This window comes from Heterocephalus glaber, unplaced genomic scaffold, assembly GCF_053883595.1.
Source record: "Heterocephalus glaber isolate CG9 unplaced genomic scaffold, H.glaber_assembly_v1.0 deba00001610, whole genome shotgun sequence".
Lineage (NCBI taxonomy): Eukaryota > Metazoa > Chordata > Mammalia > Rodentia > Bathyergidae > Heterocephalus > Heterocephalus glaber.
The window spans coordinates 15,604,630-15,617,219 of NW_028258381.1; the positions used below are offsets into that span (position 1 = coordinate 15,604,630).

Here is a 12,590-nt window from a genome sequence, read left to right on the forward strand (position 1 = left end):
ACCGCGGGGCACGGTGGGGCTGTCGCGCCGGCTCCGCTGCTCTGGCCTGAGGTCAGCCAAGGCCGAGCACAGTGACGCTCCGGGAACCCGCGGGCCGTCACCCGCTATGCACCCAGTCCCCGTGCGGGCTCCTCCCCAGGCTGTCACGTAACTCCTGAGGGTAGTGGTTCCCAGCCCTGTGAGTATACCTACGCTTTTATATGTGCATTACTGTCAGAGGGTCGCAGCTCTTCTGGGCAGATGTACGTAGTAAGCGGACACGGCTATGTGCAGGGGCCAGCAGAGCTACGTCTGCACAACGGCGGCCTGAAACCGCATACCACCCATTAATTCTCCGTCTCCTTCCCTTTTCCCCAGAACCTGGGCGGTATCTAGGTCAGTTTTCAAATCGTAGTTATGAACCAGTGTGTCACAACATCAGTTTAACGGGTTGCAACTAACATTTTATAAAATGAAATAGAATACAATATACAGTATCAGTGTAACTCACATAGTAATGGGAAGAATTGTGAAAGTTCTGTTGATGTTAGACACCTAGGAGCATAAGAGGGGGTGCTGCTGCAATTACTCCAGGGTCAAAGGTGTAATCTGGGATTGTTGCTGACAAGTAGGACACAGGTCACCTCTATGTGTGTCAGGACATAAAGTCTCTGGCTTCCATTCTTTCCTGTCCCCAGTCTGTCCTCCACACAACTTCGTGAACTGTACTTTAAAATGTAAATCGTACCAAGCCTCATCTTTTCCCCAAAACTATTCAAGAGAGCCCTATGGCCTATAAGAATACATTCAGGGTCATCCGAGCCCTTCAGGATCTAGTATCCTCCAGCTTTTTCTCCTCCTCTGTAACCTCCAGCCTAGCTGATTGTAAAGGATTTCTTTCAGTTCTCCCGTTTACATTCCTTTACTCTTGGCTGCCTGCTCTCCATCTTGGTGCCCTCCCTCCCAAAGAACCTTCCAAAGTCAAGCACTGGACAATAAAGCACCTTCCCTTGGTTGTCACAGCACAAATTATCAGGTGAAGCGGCACATGCTTGTAATCCCAGCTACTCCGGAGCTGAGGCAGAAGAATCCCCAGCCTGGGCAACGGAGTGAGACCCTGGTTCAGAAGAAAGTAATAACAGAAATTCCTGTTAGTTCATTGGCCATCCCTCTCCATGTCACTTAATGGCTGTCTTCTCATGGAAAAAGTGCTCGGAAAGTTTTGCTAATTGTCCAGCGAATTTCTCTTTCTGATCCAGAATCAATTATATTTTTTTTCCAGAATCAATTTTAGCATTCCACTTTGTACTTACCTTCTCAGCTTAGACTTTGCAATCTCAGTTATATAGTCATGAGTTTTTAAATTTTCTGATTGTAACCCAACATTACAGGTCTAATTTTTCACTTCTTTCCTTATTTATAATGTAACTCTTTTTGTTTTTTTGGTACCGGGGATCGAACTTGGGTCCTTGCACTTGCACAGCAGGCGGCGAAACCACTGAGCTAAATCCCCGGCCCTATAATGTAACTCTTTGTTCAAGGGTAAAAACTCTAGCTTTCATTATTCACAATATATTTATTTCTCTGCTTAATCCTAGTATCATCAGCTCTCCATATTCATGGGTTCCACATCCATCATTTCAACCGATCACAATGTGAAAATATCAGAGAAAAAAACTATCTCTGTTGAAAATATGTAGATATTTCTTGCCATTATTTCCAAATAATGCAGTGTAATAACTGTTTACATGCCATTTACATCGTATTAGGTATTTTGATTTAGAGAGGATTCGAAGTGTGCACCAGTGGTTGTGCATAGGTTATATGCAAATGTGCTACCTTATAGAAGGGACTTGAGCATCCAGGAATAGCAGGTCCCATGGACCCTGAGGGATGGATGACTCTGTACATAGCTGCTGATATACCTTTGTGAAAGGCAAATTGTTAAGTGGAGTATAATGTTACATAGGGTGTTTTATCTTGCGCCTTATAGTATGTAGACATTAATCTTATTGGGTCACAGCCCTACTCTGTGACCTTACTTAACCTCAATTACCTCCTTAGAAATCCTGTCTCCAGGGCCAGGGAATTAGCTCAGTGTTTCAGCTGCCTGCCTTGCAAGCCCAAGGACCTGAGTTGGATCCCTGGTACCAAAAAAAAAGGAAAAAAAAAGAAATCCTATCTCCAGATACAATCACACTGAGGGGGTTAGGGCTTCAGCATACAAATTGTAAACATTCACTTCATAATAATGGTGAAGGTCTAAATGTTGTCTCCATGTAAGATCAGGAATAAGGCCAGTTTACTCTCACTACTATTCAACATTCAGCACTGAATTGGATGTTGTGGCCATTGCTATAAGGAAAGGAAAAGGAATAAAAGACAGATTGGAAAGACAGTTGTTTTTTATTTGTGCATGCCATGATCGTCTGTATAGAAATCTGAAACTGCAAAAAGCCTAGTAGGTTACAGAGTTACAGATGTAAGATTGTTGTACAGCATTAATTGTATTTCTTCTGTGTACTAGCAACAAACAGTTAGAACTTACATGGCTGGGGCTGTAGCTCAATGCTTGCCTAACATACACGAGGCTCTGATTCTCATTCCCAGCACCACAAAATAAAAAGAAAAGAAATTGTGATGGTTAATCATGTCAACTTGATTGGCCTGAGGGATTTCTAGGAGACTGGGAAAGCACGCTTGTGGAATGTTTGGGTGGGTCAGGTGAGAGTACGACCTTGAGGACTGTATCTGCTCCCTGGCCCCTTTCTCCCTGGCTGTCCTGGAATGAGCAGCTTCCCTCTGTCAGGCCCTTTTGTCATGATGTTTCTTTGTGGGAGCAAGCCAGCCATGGACTGAAACCTTGGAAACTGTGAGCCAAAATTGTGTTTGTCCGGTATTTTGTCCTAGCAGTGGAAAAGCTAACAATACAAGGATCATAGACCTATTATCAAATTAGATCAAAACAATAAAACTTTTAGGGAAAAAAGCAAAAGAGAAAGTCTTAGTGACCTTGGATTTGATATCTTAAATACAACATAAAAAACACCAATTCTAAAAGAAAAAGCAATAAATTGGGCTTCATCAAAATATTAAAAAGTGAAATGTGGAAAGAAGTTGGATTGGCAGAGGGACTTGGAAACAGAATGACTTGGCAATGAGTACCCAAGTTTTCATCTCATTTTCTCTGGGTGCTAAAGAGGCAGCAATGTGGGAACACAGTTGAGAGTAAGGGTGGTAGGGGAGGAGCCCTGAGATAGCTTGCTCTTTCTAGCCAAAGGACCTGAAAAGGAACAACCTAGTAGTATGATAAACTCAGAAATATTACTCTGGCCAACACCATGGAACAAGATGGGCCCCATCCTTATCAAAAAAGGTTTAGTGGAGGGGCTGGGGATTTAGTTCAGTGGTTCTGCTGCCTGCCTCAAAAGCACAAGGTCCTGAGTTTGATCTCTGGTACCAAAAAAGAAAAAGAAAAGGTTTAGTGGAGAGGACTTCCACAGCAGCTATGTTGTGTAGAGATGAGGTGGTGTCAGAAAAGGCCAATGCAGCTGAGATTGCCATTCCCACCCAGTGAGATTGATGCCCGCCCTCTCTCATGCTCCATGCAAGCCACCTGGGAGGCAGTTACAAGGTGTTCATCCTTCTCCCTGACTGGGTGTTGGACTTTACTCTCATTTGGCAGTTATGGGCTGAGGCATTTATTCCTCTGGTATACGAGAGAAGGCCTACAAAATGGAAGATGTGAATAAGATCCAGAATCTCCTAACCTAATACACAAAAATATCCATGATATAATTGAAAATCATTCATTCTAAGGATCTCTCAACTTGAGTAAGATGGATAACCAATAGACCTCACATCAGAAATGACACAGAGGCTGGCTCAGTAGCACACGCCTGTAATCCCAGCACATGGGAGGCTGAGGCAGGAGAATGGCTACAAGTTCAAGGCCAGCCTGGGCTACATGGTGAGTTCAAGAACAGCCTGAACTACATAGCAAGACCCTGTCTCAAAAACACAAACAAACAAAACACAGAGGTTAGAATTATTTGACAAAGATTTAAAAGGAAGCATCATAAAAATACTTCAGAGAACAATTGCGGACATACTTTGAAAGAAATGAGAAATTAAAAAATCTCAGCAAAGAAATCAAGATGTAAAGAAGGGCTGGATGGAAGCCAGGCATGGTGGCTCATGCCTGTAATCCCAGAATGCAGAGGCTGAGGTAGAAGGACTCCAAGTTCAAGCACAGCCTGGCAACTTGGCAATTGAGTGAGACTGTCTCAGACAAAACAAATACAACTCAGTGTGGAGGCTCTGGGTCAATCCCCAGTACAGGAAAAAGAAGCAGGTGCAGAACTGGATGGCAAAAGACATAAACGTAGACATAAACCTAAAGAAGCTGAGCCAACCACATGTAGGGTAAACCTAAAGAAGTCCATGTCAAGGTGCATCATAGTCAAAACTCTGAGGGGCCAGGGATGTAGCTCAGTGGGGCTGCACCTGCCTGGCAAGTGTAAGGTCCTGAGTTCGATCCCTGGTAGCCCCCCCCCAAAAAATAATAAATAGTCAAAATTCTGAAAAAGTTAGAAAAAATCGTGAAAATAACAACTAAGACTTATAAGGCAAAGTCAGCTCAAGTTACAGGCCAAGATAAAGTGGAATAACATTTTTTTTTTGGTACCGGGGATAGAACTCGGGTCCTTGCGCTTGCACAGCAGGCGGCGAAACCACTGAGCTAGATCCCTGGCCCTGGAATAACATTTTTTAAAAGCTGAACGCAATAAAAGTTAATTTTCTGTCCAGTAAAAGTATTCTTCAGAAAATAAAGTAGAGCTGGGCATGGTTTTGCGTGTCTCTAGTCCCAGCACTCAGGAGGCAGAGGCAGGAGGGTTGCTGTGAGTTTGAGGCTAGCCTGAACTACATAGTGAGACCCTATCTCAACAGCAAAACTCAGAAAATAAATTAGAAAGCAGGATATTCTTAGGTGAGGGAAAACTGATGAGATTTTTCATCAACAAATTCACCCTAAAAAACTGATGAAATAAGTTCTTGAAATGCAAAGGAAATAATAAAGGAAGGAATCTTAGAACATTAGGAAGGAAGAAAGAATAAAAATATGGATAAACACAATGGAATTTTCTTCTTTAGTTTACTAAATTTGACAACTGAAGCAAAAATTATTGTCTAATGTGGCTGTCAATATGTGGGAGAAATAAGATAATTATGTCATGCATGACAGAGGCTAAAGGACTTCAAGGATAGTAAAGTGTTTACACTTCACTCAAACTGTTGTAATGTCAGTTCCAGTGGACGTGATAAGCTATGTATAATGTGACACCTAGAGCAGCCACTAAGACTATACATGTAGAAACATTCAAAAGCATAACCACATACACATAAGTCTATAAGATAGAAATAAAATAAAAAGCACAAGCGAATCACTGGAAAGTCAAAAAGGAGACAGAAGCTGGTGTTGTGGCACACAACTGTACTCTCAGCACTTGGGAGGCTGAACTAGGATGATCACAAGATCAAGAGCCTGGGGATTTTAGCAGGTTCAGGGCCCTCTGGACTACATAGTTCTTGTCTCAAAAAAGGGCTGAGAACTCTTTGAGTTCAATCTCTAGTACTGTACTGGAAAAAAAAATTACCAGGAATAGAGAGGGCCATTACATTTTGGTAAAAGGATTGTCTACCAAGAAGGCCTAGAAATTCTAAATGCGTATGTGTCAAATAACAGAACTGAAAGATATGTGAATCAGAAATGGATAGACTGGGCCGGGGATTTAGCTCAGTGGTTCCACCGCCTGCCTTGCAAGCGTAAGGTCCCGAGTTCGATTCCCAGTACAAAAAAAAATAGATCATTGGTAGAACCCTGTAACTTTTTTTTTTTTTTCCTGGCGCTAGGCATTGAACCCAGGGCCTTCACACAGAGCTACATTCCCAGGCTTTTTATTTTGAGGCAGAGTCTTACTAAATTGGTGAGTTGCTCAGGCTTGGTTCAAACTTGTGATCCTTCTGCCTCAGCCTCCCAGAATGCTGGGGTTAAAGGCATGCGGCACCACAACCAGCCAAATTCCTGTAACTCTAAAAGCTAAAATAATATCCAGATGTTTCCAGTGGAGAATTCTACCTTACATTTAAAGAAAAATTGAGTTTTTTTTGTTTTTGAGACGGGGTCTTGCAATGTAGTCCTTGAACTCACTATGTAGCCAAGGATAGCCTTGAACTCCTTGAACAAGGATAGCAGTGACCCTTGCCTCAGCCTCCCAAGTACTGGGATCACAGATGTGTGCTACCATACTCAGTTAAAAAATAATTCTGGGGGCGCCAGGGATTTAGCTCAGAGGTTTCGCCACCTGCCCTGCAAGTGCAAGGTCACAAGTTCATTCCCCTGTACCAAAAAAAAAAAAAATTTCTGGGGGCTGGGAATTTAGCTTAGTGGTGCCACGCCTGCCTTGCAAGTCCAAGGTCCTGAGTTTAATCCCCAATACCGGGAGCAGGGGAGATTCTGCACAAATCTTCCAGATGATAGGAAAAAGGTTCCCAGTTCACTTTGATACTCATTTTTCTTTTCCTGGTACTGGGGATCAAACTCAGGACCTTGAGCTTGTGAGGCAGGTACGGCACCACTAAAGTAAACCCCCAGCCCTCCCAACTCATTTGAAAGAGGATGTGTACGGGAACTTAATTCAGTGATAGTAGAAATTAAAACTGAGGCAGCAGCACAAATTTATAGGTAGGCAAAAAGCTCCCACCATCCACTCACCCTATACTATGGATTGAACCCAGGGCCTTCACACTGAGCTACATCTCTAGACCTTTTTTTGTTGTTGTTGTTGTTATTTTGAGACAAGGTCTCACTAAGCCACTAAGTTGTCCAGGCTGGCCTCGAACTGCCTCAGCCTTCCTGAGTGCTGGGAATACAGGCGTATGCTACCATGCCAAGCTAGCAAAAAGCTGTAATTGAGAAGGAAGAGAAAGTGGGGAAGGGACCTAAGCTTGAAAGGAAGAGGAAGTGAAGGAGGTTCAAATCTGATGGAGAAAATCAGACTGGCCTGTTAACAAGTGAAAGGAACTAGCCTTTATAGCAGCACTAGGGTGAGCTAGGGGCTGGTAATTTTCCACTGGGTCGTGGGTATGGCATTCTTTTGAGAGTTTTCCTCGTGTTTTAGGGGATTTCCTCTTAATATAAAGTGTGGATCTGCAGCTATTCTTGTCCTGGGAGACATCATTCCCCACCCTTTACAGTGCCCCTTGGTCCTTACATAAAGATTAGCGGATGATGCTGGGGATTTAGCTCAGTGGTTCTGCCGCCTGCCTCGAAAGCACAACGTCCAGAGTTCAATTCTCAGTACCAAAAAGAAAGATTAGGGGATGAGGGGAGGGCACTTTCTATTCATTGTTAGCAAGGGATGATATGGAAAAAGATACGTCTCCACATTTAGTGGGTAGCAAGGTCATTGATTAAGGCCTGAGAACCTCCTTCCCTCCTTCCTCCCATGAGGATTTCTGTCCTATTTCGAGTTTGTGAGGCCATATTATCCTGATACCAAACCACAAAAGGCCACCTTTCCCCAAAGAAAGCTGTGATACTGTCTCATGAATATAGCTGCAGATATCCTTAGTACGACAGTAGCAAGTGGATTTCAGGAATATGAAAAAAGAATTACAGGTTTCTGGGAAAGTTGGGGAATAGGAAACCCTAACATTCTGTCCTCACATCTAGACAACAGTACTGGCAGAATCTGTCAGATGAAGACTTGGAGTTCTCAGGAGAAGGCTTAGATGGAAAATCACAGTTAATTGTGAATTTTAGCTCTTCACATAGCATCAGCTCTTTCCCTACTCCCAGCCCTGAGACAGACAGTTGTACTGCACACCAGGAGCGACTTGCACTCAGCGTGCAAGAGCGAGCCTGGGAAATAAGAAGCCTGTCCTGCACTAAGGCCAGGCTAAACTGATACAGGGCACCAAGTCATCCAAAAATGGAATTCAAATAAGCAAAAATAATCCAAATAAGGGAAATATAACTCCTAACCTGCTAGATATCCCAAATTCAAGTTCATGTTCTCTAAAATCAAAGAATGAATTCTAGGAACGACAGAGGTTAAGAGTAGGAAACATTTATTGAGAGAAAGATAGCTTCTGGCTAAGACAGACAGAAGGGGACCAGAAAGTGAGTGGCCCACCCACCCCAAGAGGTGAAGAGGGTACAAATTGGGGCAAAATTAGAAGACCCAATGGAAAATTACAAGGTGGGCATGAGGTGGGACAAAACCATGATCAACCAATAATATTGCAAGTACAGTCACCTAGGTAATATTGATTAAATAGGGATCAAACGGGGAAAAAATGTCATGTACAAGGAATTTCTGGAAAGGAAGTGGCCTAGGGAGATTGATGTCTATTTAGAATATCAATCACTGCTATTCTTCTGTAGGGGAAGTGAGTAAGTGTAATAGGTTTCTCTTTTTGTAACACTAACCAGTGAATGTGCCTCAGTTGTTTTTTTATGCTGAGGGCCCAGCCCTGTCCAACTGCCTTAAAATAATTTCTAACCAACTGAGCTATCTGCAAGATCCTTTCTCAGAAAAAATTTTTTTCTTTTTTCAATAAAAAATCCACAAGGCATTCAAAGAAACAGGAAAACAGCCTATTCAATGGGAGAAAAATTAAGAAACTGTCTCAGAAAAAGAATTGAGGCCGGGCGTGGTGGTATACCCTATAACCTCAGCATTCGGGAGGCTGAGGCAGGAGAGTCATCATGAGTTTGAGGCCAGCCTGGGCTACATAGAAAGACCCTGTCTCAAAAAACAATCTAGGGCCAGGGATTTAGCTCAGTGGTTCCACCACCTGGCTGTCAAGCACAAGGTCCCGAGTTTGATCCCCAGTACCAAAAAAAAAAAAATCTAGAGAAAATTAAGAAATGTATGAACAGAATGACAGTATCTGTAGAGAAAACCTCAAAATAAATAAAAAATAATTCTGGAGCTGAAAAGTACAATAACAAATGAAAAATTCATTAGCAAGTTCAAAGGCAGATTTGAGCAAAGGTAGCCAGGCGTGGTGGCACACATCTGTTATTCCAGTACTTGGGAGGCTGAGGCAGGAGGATTGCCAAGAGTGTGAGTTTGAGGCTAGCCTGGGCTACATAGTTCAGGGCCAGTCTGAACTACATAGTGAGACCCTGTCTCAAAAAAAAGGGTAACCAACTTTTAAGTGAGAAGAACTTAAACTAGAAAAAGGCAAATTAAGATCTTATTTGTAATAAGTTAATTTACATTACCCTGACAACAGCCCATTCTTTATTTTGTACTTACTGAGATAAAATTTAAAGATAGTGGTTGTTTATATGTCTTTGGTTGTGATGGTGGGGATTCACCTTCATGCTAGGAGACTACCACTGAGCTGCATCCTCAGCTCCTTTTTTTTTTTTTTAACCGGGAATTGAACTCAACTCAACTCAAGGCCTCAAGCTTGCCAGGCAGGCACTGTGCCACTGAGCTACATCCCCAGTCTTGTGTCAGTTCTTTTGAGCTGTGTCTGAACAACATTCCGTTGTATGTATATACCACATTTTGTTTTGGTTTGGTTTGGTTTTTTGGTACTGGGGATTGAACTCGAGTCCTTGCGCTTGAACAGCAGGCAGCAAAACCACTGAGCTAAATCCCCGGCCCAACACATTTTGTTTATTTATTTGTCCATCAATAAACATTTGGGCTGTTTCTGCCCTTTTGTGCCAGCAGTCTCACTTAGGCTCATCCATTGTTAGTCTGTTGGCATTGTCATAGCATACAACGTGCTGGGTGGCATAAACAACAGAACTTTATCTTCTCACTATTCTGGAGGCTGCAGCTCCAAGATCAAGGTGCTGTCAGGTTTCATTTCTGGTGAGGCCTCTGTCCCTGGCTTGTAGACAGTTCCTTCTCCCTGTGTCCTCATGGGACCTCTTCTTGTGCAAGCATGGGGGAGGGAGTGGAAAGGACCCTTCTCTCTTTCTCTCTAGTGTCTCTTTCTCTTCTAACATAGGACACCAGTCTAACCAGACTAGAGCCCGGTTCTTAGGATCTTATTTAACCCCTTTACCTCCCTAAAGGCCCTGTCTCCCAATACAGACATATTAGGAGTACGGGTTTCAACATAAGAAGTGTAGGTGTGTTCTTGTTACAGACCTATCAAGATTTTTATTTCTTTGTGATTCAGGTTTTTTACTTCCTAGAAATGGTCATTCATTTAGGGTCTCCAGTTTATGGGTGCACAGCTATTAATAGTGTCCTCAAAAAAAAAATAGTGTTCTCATAATTTTTTTCAAATTCCATATATATTTAAAATGTTATGTAATGTTTCTAAATTAAATTTTGGTGGTGGTGGTGGTGGTACTAGAGATTGAACTGAGACCTTTTTTTTTTTTTGGTACTGGGGATCGAACTCAAGTGCTTGTGCTTGCGCAGCAGGTGGCGAAACCACTGAGCTAAATCCCTGGCCCCTGAGACCTTTTAATTTTATTTTTTAAATTTTGAGGTAGGGTCCCACTAAGTTGTCCAGGCTAGCCTCAAACTTTCTATCCTCTGCCCCAGCTTCCAGAGTTGCTGGGATTATAGGAATGTACCATCATGCCTGGTTTAAGTGAAATCTTTAAAAAATTGACAAAAATTATACATATGTATCTTATACACCAGGAACTATATATGTAGTGTGGACTAGCTCAAGTAATTAACATATATATCATCACATTTATTTTTGTTATGAGAATACTTAAACTTTACCTTTAGCAATTTTTAAAATACAGAGGTTGTTATTAACTACTGTTACTTGTCGTGCAGTAGATCTGAATTTACTCATCCTATCTAACTGCAAGTCTGTATCCTTTGATCAACATCTCTCCAGCTTCTCCCCAAACTCAGTCCCAGTAACTGCCATCTCCTTTTTACCTTTGAGTTCAACTTTTTTACAGTTTACATGAGAGAAATCATGTGGTATTTATTTGTCTTTTTGTGCTTGGGTTATTTCACTTCATATAATGTCCTCCAGGGTCATTCATATTGTACAAATGACAGGGAACTCCCCCCCTTTAAAGGGTGAATAGTATTCCACTGTGCATGTACACTGCATATTCTTTATCCATTTATCCACTGAGAGACAATTATTGTGAATAATGCTGCAATACATATGAGATTGTAGATAACTCTTCAAACATTCTGAAATCAATTCCTGTGTTAATCTTTGGCTTTTTTGGTTCTTTGTTTTGTTTTCAGTGCTAGGGATCAAACCCAGGGCCTCATGCTCTACCACTGAGCTATATATACCCTCATCCCTGTTTCCTTTCATGTATACCTGGGAGTGGAATTGCTGGAGCATATAGTAGTTCTTTTTGAATATTTTCTTTCCAATATATTCCATATTGTTTCCAATAATGACTGTACTAATTTATATTCCTACTAATAGTATGCAAGGGTTTTCTTTTCTCCACATCCTAGCCCATACTTGTTATCATTTGTGTGTGTGTGTGTGTGTGTGTGTGTGTGTGTGTGTGTTACTAGACTGTGAACCCAGGGTCTCAGAAATGCTAGAAAAGAGCTGTTCTATTGAGCTACAGCCTTAGCCCTTTTAAAATTTTATTATGAGAAAGGGTCTCATTGAGTTGCCCAGGCTGGCCTCTAACTTGTGATCCTCTTCCCTCAGCCTCCAAGTAGCTGGGATTATAGGCATGAAACAACACTATGCCTGGCTCTCCATTGTGCACCCCCACCCATACCAGGGATAGAACTCATGGCCTTGCACTTGCAAGGCAGGCATGGAGCCACTGAGCTAAATTCCTGGCTCTCCATTGTGTTTTTATTCTTTATTTTTATCTAATCTTTATTATTTCCTTACTTTTGCTAGCTTTGGGTTTAGTTTACTCTTCTTTTTTTTTTTTTTTTCATTTTCTTTTTTCTTAAGGCATAGAGTTAGGGCACTGATTTGACAGCTTTCTCTTTTTTAGTGTAGGCATTACAAGTATAAATTTTCCTCTTTATACTGACTTTGTTACATTCCAGAAATTTTAGGGCTGGGGATTTAGCTCAGTGGTTCCACCGCTTGTCTCACAAGCACAAGGACCCAAGTTCGATCCCCGTTACCAAAAAAAAAGAATCAAATTTTGGTATACTGTATTTTTTTCAAGGTATTTTTAAAACTTCCTTTTTATGCACTTCCATTCATTGGTTGTTTTAGCTTCCACATATTTATGAGTTATCCAGGTTTCCTTTTAGTTTGTTGTTTTTCAGCCCTAGGAACTGAACCCAGGGCCTTGTACATGCTAGGCCAGCACTCTACCACTGAGCTGCATCCCCCATCCTTTTCTTTTGAGACAGAGCCTCACTAATTTGCCCATGCTGGTCTCTAACTTGTGATCCTCCTGCCTCAAGTAGCTGGGATTACAGGAATTAATATTTGTAAAGGATGTAAACCACTAAACCTGGTGAGTTTTCTTTCTGGTTGGTTTTTTTTTTTTTTTTTTTGGTACCAGAGATCGAACTCAGGACCTTGTGCTTGCAAGGCAGGCAGCGGAACCTCTGAGCTAAATCCCCAGCCCCTTTCTGTTTTTGATGTATAGTTTCATC

General features: G+C 41.9%; 1 protein-coding gene across 3 annotated transcripts in view; it reads left to right on the forward strand.

Annotated features, from left to right (window-relative positions):
* Positions 1–12,590, forward strand: part of Urgcp (upregulator of cell proliferation) — a 39,906-nt gene that overhangs the window by 263 nt on the left and 27,053 nt on the right. The window contains exon 1 of one of the 3 annotated variants that reach the window (XM_004839944.4): positions 17–178. The exons of 1 other annotated variant lie outside the window; for it this stretch is intronic. The gene's annotated coding sequence lies outside the window, so the exon portion shown is untranslated. Of the gene's footprint in view, positions 1–16; positions 179–12,590 lie in introns of those variants that run through there. One more of the 3 variants, XM_004839945.4, reaches the window with a different exon arrangement.